General features: G+C 39.8%; 1 protein-coding gene across 4 annotated transcripts in view; it reads right to left on the bottom strand.

The window, feature by feature from the left end:
* The window catches only part of RAD51B (RAD51 paralog B), a 369,395-nt gene that overhangs the window by 312,359 nt on the left and 35,910 nt on the right, over positions 1 to 21,126 (bottom strand). The window lies entirely within an intron of this gene.

Here is a 21,126-nt window from a genome sequence, read left to right as displayed (position 1 = left end):
TTTGGTCCTTGAACTTATACTGAAACCAATTTCTAGATATTCTCAGCTTCCCTTTTGAAACAAAACGAATTAAATAATGTTTGCACATAAAGACCCAAGTTAGAACAGGGCCTCCTGTCCTTGATACTAACTTTGTTTGTTTGTTTTTTACAATCCCATCAGCCACAAGCTCTGGTAACACATGCTGCAACATTTTGTTGCATGGCCCCATATGTATAAAATAGCAACATCAATTATTCAACTGCCAATCTTTATGAAGCCAAAATGGCACCATTCATACACAAGAGGGAGGTATCAGCAGCCTTGGGTGAACCCTAAGTTTGCCCGAGTATAAAACATATTTAGAAAAAGAAGCCATAAAGGAAGGGGGGAGAACTCAATAAGGACATAGCATGCCCAGTGCCGTGGGATGCTGGCTGATTGTTGAAGGGAAGGTAAACAGCAAACTAGACTGTAGGGAGAATGTAGAGGGCATGGCTGACTGTCTGGTATCCCGAACACTAGTACTCCACACTGCAACATTTGGTCCCACTTGTTCAACAACTTTTGCATAGTCAGTTTAACAGTCTCCTTTTCTAAATAACTTTTTCAACTCAGAATATTCTATATTGTTATTTGGGTGAACATAATCTTTATCAACACCACCCAACCTACTTGATAGGGCTATTGTAGGCCATTGAATAACCCGTAGATAGTTAACCCTATCTGGGCGGTTTTGTGAACCGCCCAGAGAGCTTCGGCTATTGGGCGGTATAAAAATGTAATAAATAAATAAAATAAATAAATAAACCCTTAGATAGCTTTGATGAGTTGCTCATCTCTGCTGAGTAACCATAATGGTTCAAAGCACATTAATGCTTGCTTAACTCATGACAGGACACTGACTGGATGTATAAACATGTTATAGAAAATAACTGCACTGAAGCAAAAGACATAACAGTGCCTTACAATTCAGTAGCACAACCAGGCAAAAAATGTATTGAACAGAGATTAGAATAAAATAACATTCCAAGAGAAGTGTTGAGCTGTATCCAGTGGTTGTGTGAATGGAAAGCAGCTTGCGCAATCCCATTTTTCTTTTTCCTCCTCCCCTTGATGCCCCATGTTGTTGTTGTTATTATTATTATTATTATTATTAATAATAATAATTTATATAGCACCATCAATGTACATGGTGCTGTACAGATTACACAGTAAATAGCAAGACCCTGCCACATAGGCTTACAATCTAATAAAGTTGTAGTAAACAATAAGGAGGGAAAGAGAATGCAAACAGGCACAGGGAAGTGTAAACAGGCACTGGGTAGGGTGAAGCTAAACAGTATAGAGTCAGAACAAACTCAATATTTAAAAGCTATAGGGAACAGAAAAGTTTTTAGCTGAGTTTTAAAAGCTGTGATTGAGTTTGTAGTTCTCAAGTGTTCTGGAAGAGCGTTCCAGGCGTAAGGGGCAGCAGAAGAAAAAGGACGAAGCCGAGTAAGGGAAGTAGAGGTCCTTGGGCAGGCGAGAAGCATGGCATCAGAGGAGCGGAGAGCACGAGCGGGGCAATAGTGTGAGATGAGAGAGGAGAGATAGGCCGAAATCCCTATCCAGAGGGTTTGGCCGCCATCCCGAACAGTGGGCTTTGTGTTGTATGGGGCTGCAGCGCAAAGGAAAGAAACATCTGAAATCAGGCAGAGGGATCTCAAGCCAGTCGAGCTGGCACTAGTGCATGATCCTTCTGCCCAGTTCCTGGCCATTTCCTTCTCAAACAGCAGCCTCATGGGATACCCTAACCCTTTTCTCAGGAAGGAGCCCCAACCTGAAGAGGGATTTCAGAGGGTACAGGGAGCAGTAAGGGAGAGGAGGAGGGGAGAAAAAGATAGTTTTCACAAGTTACTTTCCACTCACACCACCACTGGATACAAACCATTATTCTAATAAAACATAGGCTTGATGATATTTTTCGCAAAGTCTTAGAACTGACAGCTGCAATTTACCAAACTTTTTCAAGTGCACCCTTAATAACTAAACTTTCTTACTGCTGCTTCTCAAAGCCAAGTTGCTATTTTGTTTGTTTCCAGCTGTGGAAAAAAAGATTGGCGAACACATTCAGTATAAAGGAATGCTTGTGCCTTATAAAAGTCAGATAGAAAATCACTGTTATAATTAAGTATATAAATGTAAGAATGGTGGGAGGGATTTGTAGGCAAACTAGATGATATGAGGAAGTGCGAGGTTCCACACCCTGATAACAGTTATTCAGGGACTTGGGAATATATCCTTTGCAAATCCCCCCGACCCCACTACAGGATGGTTATGGGTGTTTTTTCCCCCATTTGGACTCCAAAGCCAGAAGTGAGCTCAGATGGTACAGCACCTGCATTGCACAAAGGAGACACTTAGTGTAGCAGCCTCATCTGTAATTGATTAACTGGAGGAAATGTCTTAAAATTGCATAAAACTGGTTATTTATTTATTTATATATATAGCACCATCAATGTACATGGTGCTGTACATAGTAAAAGAATAAAACAGCAACACACTGCCACATAGGCTTACATTCTAATAAACTCATAACAAAACAATAAGAGAGGTAAGAGAACGCACCAAATAGGCTCAGGGGACAATAAAACTAACAGTGTAAAGTAAGAATAGAGTCAAGTTCTAAAAACTGTAGAAAAAAGAAAAGTTTTCAATTGAGCTTTAAAAACAATAATTTTATAACCTGTCATTTGAGAAAATCACTTTGGATGATCCTATTTTCTCTTAGTCAAATTAAAATTCTTTTGTCACATTCTATAGTCTACATTAATTTCATCACACATGAAGGTGTGTGAGTAACAAGACAAATAGAAATGCTTTTCCATCTACAATTTACATGTAAACTCACCTGTGAAATTTATTTATGTTCCATCTTTTCAAGTGCCTGTCCAATAAGCTACCATATCCTAATTGAATTAGTTCCTTCCCCTGCCCTCTCACCATTCCCAGTGCAAGAAATTAAAAACTTTTCCACTTGATAGGATAAACTCAATAGAAGAGCTAGAATTTCCTACCATTTCTTCAACAAAACTTAATTTAAGTGGAACAATATCAAATTCTACACACACACACACACCAATTCAACAATGGTTCCAGTGTTATTGGATGATACTGTCAATCCACCTGTCAAATACTTGCAGAGTAAGACAAATTTAAGAATTTGCACAGACTTCCTAGGAATGTTCTCTCTAAGGAGACTAAATACCCCACAAGTGTGTATTTTGTGAGTTGGAAACAACTTATAGATAGGAATTTGAAAATGTAGACCTTTACTATACTACACAAGGTTCAATATCTACTAAGTAGCGGATGTAAAAAGGGAATTCCCAAATTTTGCCTTTATCAGCCCTTTGCTCTAATGAAGAGTCCATGTTTGCAACTTTGCCTAGGCGGTCTCAGTTTCAGTAACTGAAATCACTCTCATGGTGCAAACCTCTACAGCAAGAATAGCCAGTTAAGTCAAAGTTGTTGTTGTTGTTGTTGTTTTAAAAAAAGCTGATCTAGGTAAATTTCAGTTTCTTTTTCACAGGACTGTAGGTCTGTAGTTATTTGGATCCTGTCTATTTCCTTTCTTATATATTGGCACAATTATACTCAAATTCCAACCTTTTGGGAGGAAACCTGTGTTCTTTATATGTGTAAATAGCCCTGCCAGTAATGGGGCCCACCAATCAACACCACTTTTGAACAGTTCAGGTGGTAAGAAATCCTCACCTGGGGACTTATTATTAACAACATTAGCTGTTTGGGCAGTTCACAACAATTAAAACCACAAAATACAGTATAAAATATATTATAAAATTTTATAGTATAAAATGAACTAAAACCCAGAATGAAATCTAGCAGCAGTGCCAAAAGTTAGAAGACAATAATAGGCTTAAAACAACAGAGCAAAAAGAGGCTACTGTGAGATCTTTATTGAAGAAGTCTTCATGGACTCCCACCATCTTCAATAATTCTTTTCCAGTTTCTAACCTCCCTTTGTCTGAACAATGTCTTAGAGAGGTAGTGGCTTCGGAACTCCAGGTTTTCTTGGATGAAATTAATTACCTGGATCCTCTTTTATTTGAAAGGGAAGGGGAGTCCCCTCTTCACAACCAGAAGTCCACTTCCAACACTGGATGGAATCCACTATCTCCTTGTATTCCATTAAGTATAAGTATTATCCTATGAATCGTGAACAAATGGTGTATTTTAGTGACTTCCGTGTAGCAGAGGATGGATTAAATATTGTAAGGATTGTTATGGCAGTCAAAAAATTTGTAATTTAGATTATGAGCATTCAGGACAGAGACATGTTTTCACTTGTGTAATATTGTACTGTGATATGCAGCACTTTACTGTGCTCTTGTGGATAGTGAGGATACAAATCTAAAGTAACACTAATCAGTCTGAGAAATCTACTACTGCTTGCATGGTCATCCTCTATTAAGCAGTGGGCTCATGTTTTATTTTTCTTAGGGAACTTCTTTACATCTATTTGTTTATTTTGCAGTCTCATATATATGCATGTATGTTTTTGAAGACATGTGGGCACTTGAAGCTGATTTCAGGTTTGGTTTGGTTTAAATGCCTTCTATCAATACATAAGATCACTTTAGTTAGATCATAATTGATATTTATACCCCCAGGTTTTGAATATTGGGTACCTGTCCTAACATGTGTTAGTAATATATGAAGAGTTGGCAGATTTGCAAGTAATCAATTTGTTTTCCAAAATCCTCCATTAAAAAAATGTTCCGACATACTTCGTTACCACAATTCTGGGTGTTAAAACTAGATGCACTGCAGTTAATTTATCACAGCTTCCCACGATGTTGAACCTAGGAATTGTGACTAACATTTAACTATTGTTAGTTAAAACAAACCTGCTTCAGAAATCACAGTTTGACACTGGCTTCTTTTCAACAGACTATGGTTAACATTAACTATAGTTAATCACTCCAGACAATGACAGCCCAGGTAAAGGGAAAGCAAAAGCTTCCAAACGGTTCTTTCTTGTCTGTGTGGGAAGAGGAGAAGGGCAGGTGAAACATGTGAGCCTGAGCTTGCTGCAGTTCATTCCTGCTTTTGCACATCATGCTAAACTATAGTTAAGCATAATGTGTGAATGTAGCAAATGTCAATTTACTCAATGGTACATAGCAGTTTAAGCAAAATGTGGAGAACAGAATTAGCTAAACGTGACCAGTAATTCTCAATTCTCATTTGCACACATTCATCTATACATTTTATTGGATGCTCAGATGTAATAAAAGATCCTTTTATACTCAAGAAAGTATTTTTCAACAACAACACACCAGATACTAATGTGTGACATTCTCTTCTGTACTTGAATTCTAATTTTTCTATAAACAAAATCCTCAAAATTAGAAACACAGTCCTACAAGCTAATTAGGCAAATCTCATTAAGGCATTAGCTTATTAATAATTTGCTGTGCTTAAGTCCAAATTTCCTTACTATGCAGGTCAAACTGAAGGAACATTATCCCAGCAATTAAAATAGTAAGGTTTGATTGGACTCAAGGGAAAGCAGCTGCATGTTTTTCATTCCATACAGAATCAACATTCAGCTACTTCTAGCTATGTGTCTATTGCAAGCAAAAAGGATTAGGAACTATTTGGAGAGGTCAAGTGTGTATGATGAAGGATCTGTTACCAGGAAAGCAGGTTCCAGATAGAAAAGCTGGACTACGTAAAAACCATTTGGAACTGATAAACAGGGAACCTTTCTAAATTCATCATAATGTTATGGTGTAGATCAAACTGGTTAACTGACCGGTTGCTTTGTCCTTCACTTTAAAAAGTGTTGTGCAAGGTAACACTTTGTCTCAGCACACTCCTTCAATATGGCTTTTCCCATGAGAAACTTGGTTGGGTTTCAGAAGAACATGGAGAACAGCACAGTAAAAGTGGGATGATCACTTGCCAAATAACAGTTATCCTCTTGTATGCAAAGTGTTTTGTTTGACACCCACTAATTAAAAACACAATTAAAAGTGCTGACATACAATCTGCAAGACAGCATTTCCCATGTTATTAGTCATCTTCTAAGAAGTGGGACATGACATATGGAAGAAAACAATACAAAGGATTATTCCCATTCAATTGCATGGGAAATCTTGGAGTGCCTGTGAAGACATTTTTTGCCTCATACACAAAACTGAAATAACAAGATCCCAATAGTCAAAGTGTACTATTTAAACTTGGATTTCAAACTTTTAAAAGGTTGGTGTGTAACTTATTTACTCTGCAATGCATAAATCTAGATGGCGAGCAAAAGTGGACCAAGAAAAGCACAGTTATGAGGGCAGAGAAAACCAGCTTATTATCTAAATAAGTTGTTTTCCCAGCTCATTCTGAAGAAGCTATTTTTAAATGACCTCAGGGATAGGAGGGAGAGCTGCCTATAGGAATCAATGGAGAAATCTAATACATACAGACACCAGTGTGTCCACCTCACCCCCAAGCCCCCACTGCCACACAAAAGGTAGAAGCAAAGAGAAGAGTTCCTGTTCCAACTCAGTTCTTATTTAGTGTGAAATGTTTGAAAGAAACAGCCCTGCTAATACAAATTCCAAAGTAAATACAGTCCATTGCCCCCACATTGCATGATGGGATGGACTGTGCTGAGATAGAGTAACTTACAGTGGAATGTACTATTGCAGGGAAGTGGTACGCTAAGGCTAATTTGAATTCCCAGTCAAAAGTTCCCCTTTCTCTCAATTTGCACCAAAGATAAATCTACTTCAATTCCCCCCTCAGACCTCCTCCCCAGCCAAATCTTGCACTCAGTTGAATGCAGAAGCCTCATGTTCCATTGACTTACATGCAGACTGGTTGCATTTTTAAAGCTGCAACCCAATACACACTTTCCTGGGAGTAAGTCCCACTGAACTCAGTGGGGTTTACTTAGAATCATAGAATAGCAGAGTTGGAAGGGGCCTACAAGGCCATCGAGTCCAACCCCCTGCTCAATACAGGAATCCACCCTAAGGCATCCCTGACAGATGGTTGTCTAGCTGCCTCTTGAATGCCTCTAGTGTGGGAGAGCCCTCAACCTCCCTAGGTAACTGATGTGTGTGTGTGCTTCTCAGCACACACACACATATAGGATTGCACTGTGAATATTCAAAAACTAAATAAATGTTGCATATGAAGGAAGACCCAAAGTAACAGCAGTTCTTTCTGTCTTTGATGCTAACTTTTGTTTTTGCAATTGCTAGAAGCTCAGGTAACACATGCTTTATTTTGTTAAAATATTATAATCGTTTCTAATAGGGGCTACCTTATTTTCTACTAGGGCTCCTGTGACTAGTAGCTATCTGACAGGCAGAAGTTCAACAGGCACAACTTTCTACAGCAGAAATATGTTTGTGAAGAGTATAACAATTTTCAGGCACACCAGGAAATGGTGGAAGAAGATGGATTAAGAAAGAGGTAAAAGAAACAACAATTTCAAGCATAACAGAAGTTGCACTTTAGTGCATTTTTAACTGACACTGTAAGCATAACCTCCAAACATAAATTGTTCTACTGAAAACTGGTCATGGCTATATTAAAGAGCAACTCTACTACAGTCAGTACAGAAATTTTATTCAGAAAAGATGTCTAATAGACCCTTTTTCCTCATTATAGGTAGGTATCAAGATACAAAGGGCCTGTTCAGACAACACGCTAAGCCTTCGTTAGGCCATTAGCCCTTTCGCAGCAAATGATTAGTCAGCATGTTTAAACCATGGTTATGTAACCACCAGGGTTAGGAATGGTTCACACGACATGCTATGTCATCATTCACAAGACATGCTGAGCCATAATGTCTAGCTCAAAAAGTTTAACTACCATGGTTTAGCATGATGTCTGAACAGGGTCAAAATGTAACTTCACATTTAGAGAACACTTGCTGTACTTGCAAGGGAATCTCCATTAATAGCCCATATTACACTTTCACATTGCTGATTCGAATGTACTGTAGCATATTGAAAAGTTTCTCCTCTCACTAATAAAAGCTAAAGCAAATGGTTGGAGCAATTCATCTATTGAAGGCTTTGTGGCAATGTTTCTGAACAAGATTGATAAATATGGAAATAGTGAAAATGTTCTTACTTGTTAGACTTCCACAGGCTAGTTAGCACACTTCTTGGCCATAGGACGCACAGACTGCTAAACAGACATGCCTGGAGCACAACACATCACAAACTGCAAGTCAAAATTTTCCACAACAATGGAATTGAATGAAGAGGCCATGCCCAAAAACATAACTCAGGTGCAAAGCTTCACTTCATTACATTCACTGCTTCCATCCATCCAAACCATAAAACTGAACTTGTTATTTGGATCAACAGCTGGATTTGTACATTCATAGCTAACTCCAGCCTGTTGTAGGACTTTCCCCCCCCTGTCTAAACAAGCATAGGATTGCACCCTGAAACTCATATAATCCAAGTGTATTGGGTGCATAGTCAAATAAAGCAGTAAACTTAAATTTGGTAATTTGTACAGGGATTGACTACTATAAACACAGAGCTACTGTGAGAACAACAATGAGTTACAATTGGCATTTCTAGGTACAATACATCAGATTCAAGTCAGTTCTCAGTTATTCAAGTTCTCAATAGATTTGCAGAAACAGATTGCTATGGCTATGCACCAGTTAAGAAGGCGGGGTTGGGGGGGGGTTCTGAACACTGAAAATGAAATAAATCGCTGAGTAGAGAAAAGGGCATGAAGAGGCTATAAATGACTGCAAGTTCATCTACAGATTACCCAGGTGAAAAGATGCTGAATTATGTGCATTGAGCCTAGAAATTAGGGCTGTATATAATGAAGAATAAAAATGCAATGGAAACTGTACAGTACCCTTACTCATTAATTCTAAATAATGGATTATCTTTTACTCTAATATCCAAAGGTCCATCATACCTCCAGTTTATTAGTCACAGAAGGTATGTCTATGAAACCATCATTTTAGGCTATATTTCAGTTACCAGACTTTTACAGCATGACTCAGTTCACCACATCTTTCAGTTTGACTTGTGGAGGATTCAATGGGCAAATTGAAAATTGCATCAAGTTATCATGTATTGTAGCTAGAATATAAGAAACTTTCCTTAGGAAAGCCTGGCACCCTTGCAATGTATCCTCCTAAGCCGTTTTTGCAGCAATAAATGCATATAGGTCCTTGGTTACACATGTTGCTCATCAGCCTAACACCTTTAAAATGTGGTGCTTTATCACGTCAGTAGGTCGTTCAGTTTTTAACACACACAAAAAGCCATATTCTATGAATGATGAAATGCTTTGATCAAAATAGGAACATAAAGAGGCTGCCTTATACCAGATCACACTATTTGTCTATATAGTCCAGGACTGTCTGACTGGCAGCAGCTCTCCAGAATCCCAGATAGAGGTATTTCCAACTAACTGAAAGTGCCAGGGACTTGTGCTCTGCCACCAAGCTGTGGTCCCTCGTCCTCCTGCCATGAAAATACATTATAGAGGTAAGATTTCAGGAAAAACGTTTGCAAATATTTGGTAGGAATATGCTTCTGCATATACTGGGGGGGGGGGAACATCCTCTTGTATTAAAGGAATTATTAGGTATAAGAGCCCACTACACCTATTTATATTGTTGTGCTATTTTGGCACTCATTTGAAAAGAGATTATTGCAAATATGAAGACGGGTAGGGAAATCTCCCAGATTGTATAAAGATTCAGATACACTGAATGTAAGAACTACCATCTGATATGCAGTTCTTATATTAAACGTATGACTGCTTATTGTATAGATAAACTGATAAAAAGAGATGTTCTGAATTTTCATTTGAGTTTAATTCGTACCACTTTCATTTTAAATCTAAAAAGGCACTGCTACATAATTTAAACAACAGTAAATGGGATTTAACAATTATGAGTCATCCTAGACATGACTTAAAACCTAAAATTGATTCCAGAACAACTGCTTGAAAGAATGGCTTTACATCATAAAGAGGCCAAATTCTTGTTTTATAAACTCATAACTCGCTGAAGCCAGCTTTAATATATCCTGTAGGTGTACTTTTTTTAAAAAAAAAAGCCATAATGCATTATAGAGAAGACGCTCTCTCCCCTGAACCTCCACTTGTTATATCAATAGCAGAGAAGGATAAGATTGAACAGTGGTTACGCTACATGATTAATAATGCAATCCTCTATACCAGGGGTGCAGAACCTTCTTCAGCCTGAGGGTTGAATTCCATTCTGGAAAAGCTCCCAGGGGCCGCATCCCAGTGATATGCAGGGCCAAAGTCAAAAGGTGCAAAAAAAGGGGAGAAACGAGTTGTCAAGATGCTGAACTTTTTATTTTTTATATTAGGTTGAGAAGCCTGACACGTTTCAGCCTGTATTTTTTCTAGGCCTTCCTCAGGGGGCTGTAAGCAATTAAAATGCATATTGTAAATACATATTGTAAAACATGGAAGGAACAACACATAGTAAAAATATATTCTTATTGTAAAATTGACATATGGCCACAGGGGGCTCTGTACATATGGAATATGTATAAAACATTTTTAAATTTAATATATGAGGACAAAGTCAAAAGGAGCAGGGGCAAAAAACAAGATATGCCCAAACAAATACTAGCTATTATAGCTTAAAGCTCTTACTGCCAGTAACTACTGTATTTATTTATTTATTTATTACATTTCTATACCGCCCAATAGCCGGAGCTCTCTGGGCGGTTCACAAAACTGTAAGCTTTAATAGACACATTTCAACCTTTTATAATGGTGGGGAGCATAAAAGCTGGGAAACCACCAAATGATTGGTGGTTAGGGGAAGGGATGGGGTCAAGGGAAGGCGGGGCATGGCCATCTCAGACACCCATAGGGCCAGACTGGAAGTTGAGCACCCCTGCTAAACACACTTACTGGGGAGTAAGTCCCCATTGAACCTAATGAAGCTTATTTGTGAGTAGACACGTGCAGGGGTACACTGATAGTGAATTAATACATTAGCACTTGGACTTTTTAACTGCTGGAGACTGAAATACTGGGTGTCAGACTGTGGATAAAAAACAAGTGACACAAAATTACAAAATGCTTCTTTAGTTTGTGCCTGCCCATCAATTATTTAGAACTGAACTACGTCTTTGCAGTGGTGCAATGACAAGTAGTGTTTAACAGTTAGCCCTTGAGGAAGTAGTTCATTTCTGAAACATTACGAACTTAAGAAGAGCCATATTGGATCAGAACAAGGGTCCATCTAGTCCAGCACTCTGTTCACACAGTGGCCAACCAGCTATCGACTAGGAACCCACAAGCAGGACAGGAGTGCAACAGCACCCTCCCCCATCCCATATTCTCCAGCAGCTAAAAACTTTTCTTTTTCCTAAAACTTTTAAAACTTGAATTGTTCTGACTTTTATACTGCCTGTTTGGTGCATTCTCTTCCCCTCCTTATTGCTTTATTATGATTTTATTAGAATGTAAGCCTATGCGGCAGGGTCTTGCTATTTATTGTTTTACTCTGTACAGCACCATGTACATTAATGGTGCTGTATAAATAAATAAATAAATAAATAAATAAATAAATAATAATACATAGACCTACTGCCTCTGCCACTGGAGGTAGTACACAGCCATCAGGATCAGTTGCCATTGATCCCTTCTCTTCCAGGAATTTATCTAACCAACTTTTAAAGCCTACCAATGACAGCCATGCCTATTGTCTGCCATGCCCGGCTATGTTACATATGCACACTGCCTCCTGACTATTCCTGTGCATCTGGCACAGGAGGAATGGGAGCAACTGCAGAAGACTTGGAGCACCTTGCTGTTTCCCCTCCCCAGGTTAAATTACCTCAGCTCCCATAGCCTGAGAAGATGCAACCACAGCACATAGCCTTGTTCCCATTCCTATGTGCCTGGCCCTGTTTGGAAAGGGCACATTAAGGAATCACTAAACCTTGTGGTGACAAATTCCATAGCTTAACTATGCACTGTGTAAAGAAGTACTTCCTTTTGTCTGTCCTGGATCTCCCATCAACCAACTTCATGGGATGATTCTGGGTTCTAGTATTTTGGAAGAGGGAGAAAAATGTCTCCCAATCCACACCATGATTAATTTTGTATACCTCTAATTATTCAACAAAATAATTAGAAAAATATTCTCCCCATGTAAATAAAACGTGTTCTAGCATTTTCACATACAGAATGGGAGAAAGCAAGGGGCATTATATCTGTACACATAAATTCAGTATGTGTGTGTACACCACTTGCTGGGGACACATGGGTAGGAGGGTCCTGCTTATGGGCTTCCGTTGAGTAGCTGGTTGGCCACTGCGTGAACGGAATGCTGGACTAGATGGACCCTAGCATGGCTCTTATGTTCTTATAATATGACCTGTTATTCTGCACTTCCATTCTTTGCTTCACCAACTCTTTCAAAATTATTTTTACACAGCATAGAGGCGTTTTTTCTTCTTATTCTATTGTGTACCTTAGAGTGTACAGGTATCACTTTACCAGTTTGTAATAACATGAATGACTTTTCTGCACAACTTTTGAAACGATACAAAACTGTGATTTAAAAATTAAGAAACATTGCCACATATATGCATCTTGTAAAACATAGTTATTTCATATCCTGTTGGAAATTTTTAGGGCAATTCCTGGCAGTGATTGCTAGAACTGACTGACTATTATGGAATATAGTTAAAGGCTTGGTGTATGCCGAAGGCTCACAATTTGGAGACAGAAGAAGGGCTGACAAAGTACTAAAGCTTCAAGCAAGGCTTCTAAGCTTCCAAACAGTGGGGAAGAAAAATAACACACAAGTCAAGGAGAAAAGCCAGAGCCTGCCATGAGGTATCTGATCAGACTATAAGTCTGTGTGCAAGAGTTTGTCTTTGACTTTTATCTATTTTAACATGCTTTGATTTGGAAGCACTTCAGAAACAATAAACATTACAACTCCTTTGAATATGGCTATTCTTCCCACGCCAGCACTGTTCTAGAAACTGGGGTAATGGTGGCAGGGGAGGAGCTGAAGTGTGGGTTCCTCCAACACAGCCCAGGACTTGCAACAATACTTGTGTGATGTGGGAAAGATCAATACTGGAACAGGTTCCACATCATAAAGTGTCGTGATTCCAAGACCTCTCACCAAGATGTGAGACAGTAAAGAGGACTGCCGTGCAATCCACAAAAGCTTTATTCAGTAAATAGACACCTCTTCACAGTTGAAGAGAATGTGAATGCTAGGAGATATCTACTAAGCTTCATTAGCCTGGCAAGGCAGTTGCCTATCAGCTAAATGGATGGCTTCCCGCCATGCCTGACAGGCTTTTACCGGACCTCTCCTTCAGGGAGTGTTTTCAAACAGTAACCTCTGCCATGTGGCTAGTCTGGCAGACCACCTCCTCCCACTTGACCCTGTGGTAGACTCTGGGATCTGTCATTTCCGATGCTCTCTCTCCCCCACCAACAAAGACTGAGTTCCCATGGAGATGGGGGAATATGATCTCCAAGCCTGGGCCTCCTGTTCAATAAGCTCCAGGAAGATACCTCCTTGACTCCTGGAGAGTGTTGGTGAATTTCCTCCCCCGCTTCGTGTCTCAGCTGGTCTTCTTTTTCAGTCTCCGAGTCTGATTCAGAATCAACACCAGGGAGACCAGGTCTCATCCTGACACAAAAGTAATATGAGATGGTTTAGAAACTGGGGGGGGGGGATTTTGGGGCTACGGACTAAAAGGTTTGAAATTCACAATGACAGAAGACTCCTACTGCAAAACTGCAGTCTCCCCAAAACTCAGAATTAGTTACACAATGATGTAAGAATGCAAGCCAGGCTTGAACGTAACCACTTGCCTTGTTGATGGCAACTGTTAGTGATTGTGAATTGCATGCAGGAAAGTACATGTAATTCCATGCAGAAGAGTGAGCAGGCTGGCGGAGAAGGTATGGAGTGCTCTATCCATTTTCCGCACTCAACATAGAAACCAAGCAGGCTGCTAGCAGAGGAAAGCCCACTCCTCCATGCCCAACATAGAAATACAGTGCTCTGTCACTCCTCTGCCAGCGTGTAACTTTTTTTTTCCAAACTATGAACTTTTGTGGGTTTATTTACAAAGCATAACTAAAGTAATCCTAACAATAAACTTATCTTGGTTGTATGGAATCTGGGAGAAGGAAAAAAAGTTTGCTAGAGAGTTACCAGAAGGCATACTAAATTCATTAAGACAGCACTATCAAACTGAAAGCTTAAGTGAAAAGTAATATTCATGACAACTCATAATCACCCATACTGTAAATATGATGCCAAAATCATGTGGTTTTTTTAATGTTAATGTTCTACTGATTCGGAAGTCTGGCACAACTATTAAGTTGTGTATTAAAAAATATTACATAAATTATCCTACACACATCGTTGTAACACATTTTATCCATTGTACTTATGGGGAAAGTTTCTTTGTTTTGCTTTATAATACTTTCTCTGCTAAAGTAGCCAACAAAGTTGTCAAGCAAAGGAGTAAAAGTTTGAACTGCAGAGTAGATTGAGGCCAACTAAGTTAGATACTTTTTTCATGAAAATTACTGGAAAGCCATAGCTACTCCCTATTGTAGGACCAAGTGTATGTCTCTTTATATACTTTTACATCACTCAGTAATTAAATGCCCATTCCAGTTTTGATCTGAACTCTTGACTCCAGCTATTGATAGACAGAACAGGCGGCATTCTCTAAAAGATGTAAATATAAAAAGCTAAAAATTGTTCTACAATGGTATTTCATTATTTAGATGTTCAGAGAGCATTTAACTGATTCACTTCTTTAAGAACAAAACTGAATAGCCATAAACAATTTCTTTCCTTTCCTTGAAGCAATGAAGGCTAGCAGCCATCAGATATGTTTCACATATGTTAGATTATTCTGTTAAGTTATTTTAACTTCCTGTATCTTTTGATGAAGTCTATCTAAGAGAAGGAAAGCATCCATAAAACGGGTTTCTTGAGGGTGGGGGTTGCCCAAACCTACTAAAGATGAACAAGTACATCTTTGTTCAGACAAAATACATCTTCTATATACAATTCGAAGTTGGGAGTTAGTTGGTCATCCCTTCTTGACTGCCTTCCCATTGACCGATTCTCAAGAAACACACTTCATTGGAAAGGACTTGACACACAGGTTTCATGAAGAACAGGTTTTCACTATAAATCAAAATTGGGATTTTACTTATGTCCATAAAGTGCAGAATTTTTTTAAGGATTGGGCTATCTTCTATAACAATGCACTACAATTTTTTTAATATCAAAATTGTCAAGTATAATTGCAAATTGGAGCAATATGAAATATAAATTCAAAAAAAATCTGTGTACACCTTTATAAACACAGGTGCATGCCAAAGTAGAATAACATGCCAGTGACATATGACCCATAAACAAATCATACAGTTAAAAATAACTCAGTTTAGTTATTGCTCAGAAATAACTAAATAAACAACAGAAATATCTGTTAAATTTAAAAAAATGTTTACAAGTCTCTGTACCCCTTTAGCTACATTAAACCTTTAGTCAGATTCTATTTTTCTCTGCGAATTGTGTTCTCAGGAACGCAACTGGTGTGTATGTGTGTGTGTATATATATGTGTATGTGTGTGTGTGTGTGCATATATATATATATATATATATATATGTGTGTGTGTGTGTGTGTGTATGGAAAAGGAAAGGAAAGGAAAGGAACCTCTCGTGCAAGCACTGAGTCATTACTGACTCTTGGAGGGACGCCAGCTTTCGCTGACGTTTTCTTGGCAGGCCTTATAGCGGGGTGGTTTGCCGTTGCCTTCCCCGGCCATGATTACTTTTCCCCCAAGCTAGCTGGGTACTCATTTTACCGACCTCGGGAGGATGGAAGGCTGAGTCGACCCGAGCCGGCTGCCTGAAACGAGCTTCCGCTGGGATCGAACTCAGGCGCTGGGGAGAGTTTCAGCTGCAGAAACTGCTGCTTTACCGCTCTGCGCCACACGAGGCTCATATATATATATGGAGCTTATGAAAAGTACTTGTTTCAATGACCCAGTTCGCATGTAACTTATTGTTAAACTAGTTTGAATAAGAACATTCTGTCCCTTGGTGTATATTCTTTAAAAAAGGCTACTCGAAGAACATCCACAGGCATCTGTGTACAAAAAAGTAGCACAACGGCTCATGCATATTCTGGAGCTTGGCATGCAGTAAACACATTCAAACAACTAGACACCGATTCAATCCTTTCACATTTTGTATATATGTACCTGGAAACTAACAATTTATTTATTTATTTATTTATTGCATTTATATACTGCCCCATAGCCGAAGTTCTCTGACAGTGATTTCAGTGAATCTGAACGGATTTCATGTGCAATCTTGGACTAGTCACAAAGTCATACTTCTATATTTCAACCGATAGTAAAGTTACCTGATGTAATAGGCTAAGAAATCATTAAGAACTACATACATATTTTTATCAAGGTTACAGAACTTTAGCAAATTTTAATCTCATAACCATCTTTAAGATAAGGTTAATCTTACTAGATAAAAACTGAATTTAATTGCATAGTTGAAAAAAAACTGGGCCATGATGTTCTGTAATTTCCATTATTACATGGTGCCTTTCAGTAGCTGGCACAAACATACAAGCATATTTTTCTATGGCCACAAGGGGTTCTGAATGACTGTCTGAAAAGAATATGATCTTCCAGGATTAACAGAATCACCAGGTGTCTACATAGATACGTCTATTTGTTTTGGGGATTCGCAACAACCCATGATGATTGATAAAACATTTAGTATTTTCACATTTTGGTGTCAGTGGTTTATTAGTTTTGGCAGAAGACTGTGGAAACTGGTATGAAATAGCCAGGATGCCTTCATATTTCAATGCAATTGAGTTTTTCAAGGAACAGTTCCTCCTTGTAAATTTGTCTACACCTCATTTAATCAACCAAATTTCCAGTTGTTAACAGTTTGTTCTTTTTTATCACAATAGTATATAAATTTTGTAAACTGGTACAGAAGCTGACTAACAATGAGACTGTTAACTGGACAGTACAGAAAATGAATAAATGGAATTAAAACTAACCATAATTTTTTTAAAAAAAATTGCTAGCTGCAGGGGTAACCATTTTCCGCTGAATACATGTGTATCTCCTGAACTAGGTTAACACAGCTCAGTACATTAGTGATTTTTTTTAATATACTAAAAAGCCCTACAACTCCCACCATTTCCCAGCCAGCATGGCTGACTGAGGAATGTTCAGAATAGTAGTAGTACCTTTTGAGCAGTATCCAATGGTGATCAGCCACCAGTCAATTCTATGGTTAAAGTGGCTCCTACCACTTTCACAACAGCAAGTTAACAATTCTGGGGGCAATCCAAAATGAGCGAAAATGCTAGTTCCTGGAAGGGGGCAGGTTGGCAGACCTCACATAAGGGAGTTCTGCTCAACTGTCCCTTTCTAGAAACAAGCATTTCCACTTGTTTGGGGGTTTGCCCCTGGAAGTGCCAAATTGCCATTGCATGAGCAGTCAAGGGCCACTTGAGCACTGGAATTAACAGGGCTAGCCACGTACGGAACAAAAGCAGCAGCGGGCAGCACACAGAGACAGGCAGGACTGGATACTGCCCTTTCTGTCTAACCATGCATAGGATTGTGCCCTAAATGAAGTTAAAGTAAATCAACAACCTGAAAAAGCTAGAAGAGATTTAAAAAATAATCTCAATAGAAATATCTTCCTAATTTTAGACCTATGATTGCTCCACAATGATGTGCATATTGATCCTGCAATATAACTGGGATGGCCTCCTACGGCCATGGATGTGCTGGGTTGGTTTGTGTCAATTGGAGCATGGTTTCTTGTAGGTAGAAGGTAACAGCTTGAGAAGCAGACTGTGCTGGACTTTTTCCAGCTGGTTTAGAACATAGGCACTTAGCTTTAAACCTTTTGGGAGCTCTACTGGTATATCTCCTATTGTTCCAAAAGGACTGCCGAGTATTGACTTTCTTGTCCCTTCATTGCCATAGGGATTTTGGTTTCCAGTGGAACAGCTTCTAGTGAGTCAAACAGTTTTGAGCCTAAGGATGACACTGATGACACCCAAATATATTTCTCTATGCCTTTGACAACAGCGTCAGCTAAGGATAGTGTCTCCTCTGAATGAATGCTTGGAGGCAGTAATGGGCTGAATGAGGAAAAACAAACTGAAGCTGAATCCAGACAAGACAGAGGTGCTCGCTGTCAAAGGCCACAACCTGGGTTTGGAGATGTGTCAACCGGTTCTGGATGGGGTTACACTCCCCCTGAAAGACTGTGTTCGCAGTTTGGGGATGCTTCTGGATCCGTCGCTCCAAATGACAGCCCAGATAGATGCAACGGCCAGGAGTGCCTACTATCAGCTTCGGCTGATACGCCAGCTGCGTCCCTTCCTAGAGTTAGAAGACCTAAAGACGGTAGTGCACGCACTGGTAACTTCGAGGCTTGACTTCTGTAATGCGCTCTACATGGGGCTATCTCGTGCCTAGTCCAGAAACTTCAATTAGTCCACAATATCGCAGCCAGGCTGGTCACTGGTACACCTAGGGGTGACCACATTACACCAGTTTTAAAATCTATTCACTGGCTGCTGATTAGTTTCCAGGTAAAGTACAAAGTGTTGGTTATTACCTTTAAAGCCCTACATGGTTTGGATCCAGGCTACCTGCAGGATTGCCTTCTCCCGTACAATCCGCCCCGCACACTCAGGTCCTCTGGGAGGAATCCACTTCAGCTAGCAAAAACTAGATTAACAACTGTTACCCAGAGGACCTTTTTTCCGGTGCTCCCAGACTGTGGAGGAGGAGATTCGTCAACTTGACAGTCTTTTAGAATTTAAAAAAGCAATAAAGACTGATCTATTCCAGCAGGCCTTTCCAGTGAAATTTTAGAATGTTTCCAGGATGTTTTCAGGATGTTTTAATCATGTATGGTATGTTTTAATCCGTTTTAATGTGTATTATACTGTGTATTATACTGTGTATTAATGTGTATTATATCATGTTTTTATACTGTTTGTTTTATACTTTGAATTGTTTTAGTTTTTGTGAACTGCCCAGGGAGCTTCGGCTATTGGGCGGTATAAAAATGCAATAAATAATAATAATAATGACAAAGTGCTCAACAGTCTGGACCACAAACAGGTAGTAGTAGTAGTAGTAGTAGTAGTAGTATCCCGCCTTTTGCCCAATGCTGGGCCTCAAGGCGGCCTTACAAAGTTTAAAATATACGTGGGGGGGGGAGGGAAACAAAACCATAAACAATTTAAAAATTCACAACAAAATTATAAGATATTAACATAGATGGAGGGCTGGATTATTCTCCAAAGGCCTGCTTGAACAAAAAAGTTTTAGCCTGCTTCCGAAAGCCCATCAAGGAGGGAGCCAGCCTAGCTTCCCCAGGAAGAGAGTTCCAGAGCCATCAAGAAGGCCCTCTCCCATGTTCCCACCAAGCGTGCCTGTGAAGAAGGTGGGACTAAAAGAAGGGCCTCTCCAGAAGATCTCAAAGCACGGGCAGGCTCATAAAGGAGAATACGTTCTTTCAAATAACCTGGACCCGAACCATATAGAGCAGCGGTTCTCAACCTGTGGGTCGGGACCCCTTTGGGGGTCGAATGACCCTTTCACAAGGGTCGCCTAAGACCATCGGAAAACACATATTTCCGATGGTCTTAGGAAACTGTATTCACTGAACTATGTCATGTAGCATCTTTTGTATTATTAAAGCTATTGTTATGTATTATTTTCAATAGCAAATCATCCCATGACAATGGATCGTGTAGAGAAGTACAAAAATAATTTTATGGTTGGGGGTCACCACAACATGAGGAACTGTATTAAAGGGTCACGGCATTAAGAAGGTTGAGAACCACTGATATAGAGCTTTATAGGTCATAACCAGCACTTTGAATTGAGCCCGGAAACGGACTGGAAGTCAGTGGAGCTGTTTTAACAGGGGAGTTGTGTGCTCCCTGTAACCAGCCCCGGTCAACAATCCGGCTGCAGCTCTTTGAACCAGCTGGAGTTTCCGAACACTCTTCAAAGGCAGCCCCACGTAGAGCGCATTACAGTAATCCAGTCGGGATGTAACTAAGGCATGTGTCACCGTGGCCAGGTCCGACATCTCTAGGAACGGGCGCAGCTGGCGCACTAGCTTTAACTGTGCAAATGAACTCCTGGCCACCACCGAAACCTGGGCATCCAGGCTCAGGGCTGAATCCAGAAGTACACCCAAGCTGCGGACCTGCGTCTTCAGGGGGAGTGTAACCCCATCCAACACAAGCTGAATCCCTATTCCCTGATCTATGTAGGTATCATAGGTATCTATGCCCCAGCTTCATAGCCAGATATGCATTTGCCCATAATGTTGGTGGCCAGAGCCCTTGAGGTCACCTGGACTTCATCCAGATGAGTCGGCTAGAAACTCTGTTAACAGAGATATTTTAAGGCTATTCTTGCCACTTTTAGGGATTCTTGACTTTGCAGAAGCAATTTCCTCCGCTCACAAATTAGCAAACATGGAATTTGCTTTGAAGCTCTCAGTGAAGCTTCAAAGTTCTTATGGAGGTCAGCTTCTACTCATTTGTCACTGGAGTCCCTAGACCCCTCTCCCCCTTTAGATGGAATGGCTGCTTAAGAGGACAGGGCTGTACCAGGTGCAACCACCAGAAGGATGTTAATGCAGTTTAATGCATGTTAATGCAGGTAATGAGGAAGTTCACAAAGACAATAAACCATCTTGTTCCTAAGTGAACTGGTCCAGCCTGCTAGGACTCAGTCGAATGATTTGGGGAAGGGCACCATGACTGGCTACAAGTGTTCTTGAGAAAACAATGCTTGAACAGCAAGGGGCAGAGAATATGCCTTGATCCTGTGGCTTGTTCACTGTGAGATGTAGCATCTACAGGACTTGAAAGAAACTTGGGGAAACAATTCGGTGAGGAACATACTTGCCAACGAATCTGGAAGACTCTGAAAGCCCTTGTGAGGAAGCCAAAACTGAACCATTCAGCCACCATCAAACCTGCCAAACATTCCAGTCAACTGGCTGGA

Source organism: Elgaria multicarinata, chromosome 2 (genome assembly GCF_023053635.1).
Source record: "Elgaria multicarinata webbii isolate HBS135686 ecotype San Diego chromosome 2, rElgMul1.1.pri, whole genome shotgun sequence".
In the NCBI taxonomy this organism is placed as follows: domain Eukaryota; kingdom Metazoa; phylum Chordata; class Lepidosauria; order Squamata; family Anguidae; genus Elgaria; species Elgaria multicarinata.
This window is presented reverse-complemented; position numbering and strand designations above follow the sequence as displayed.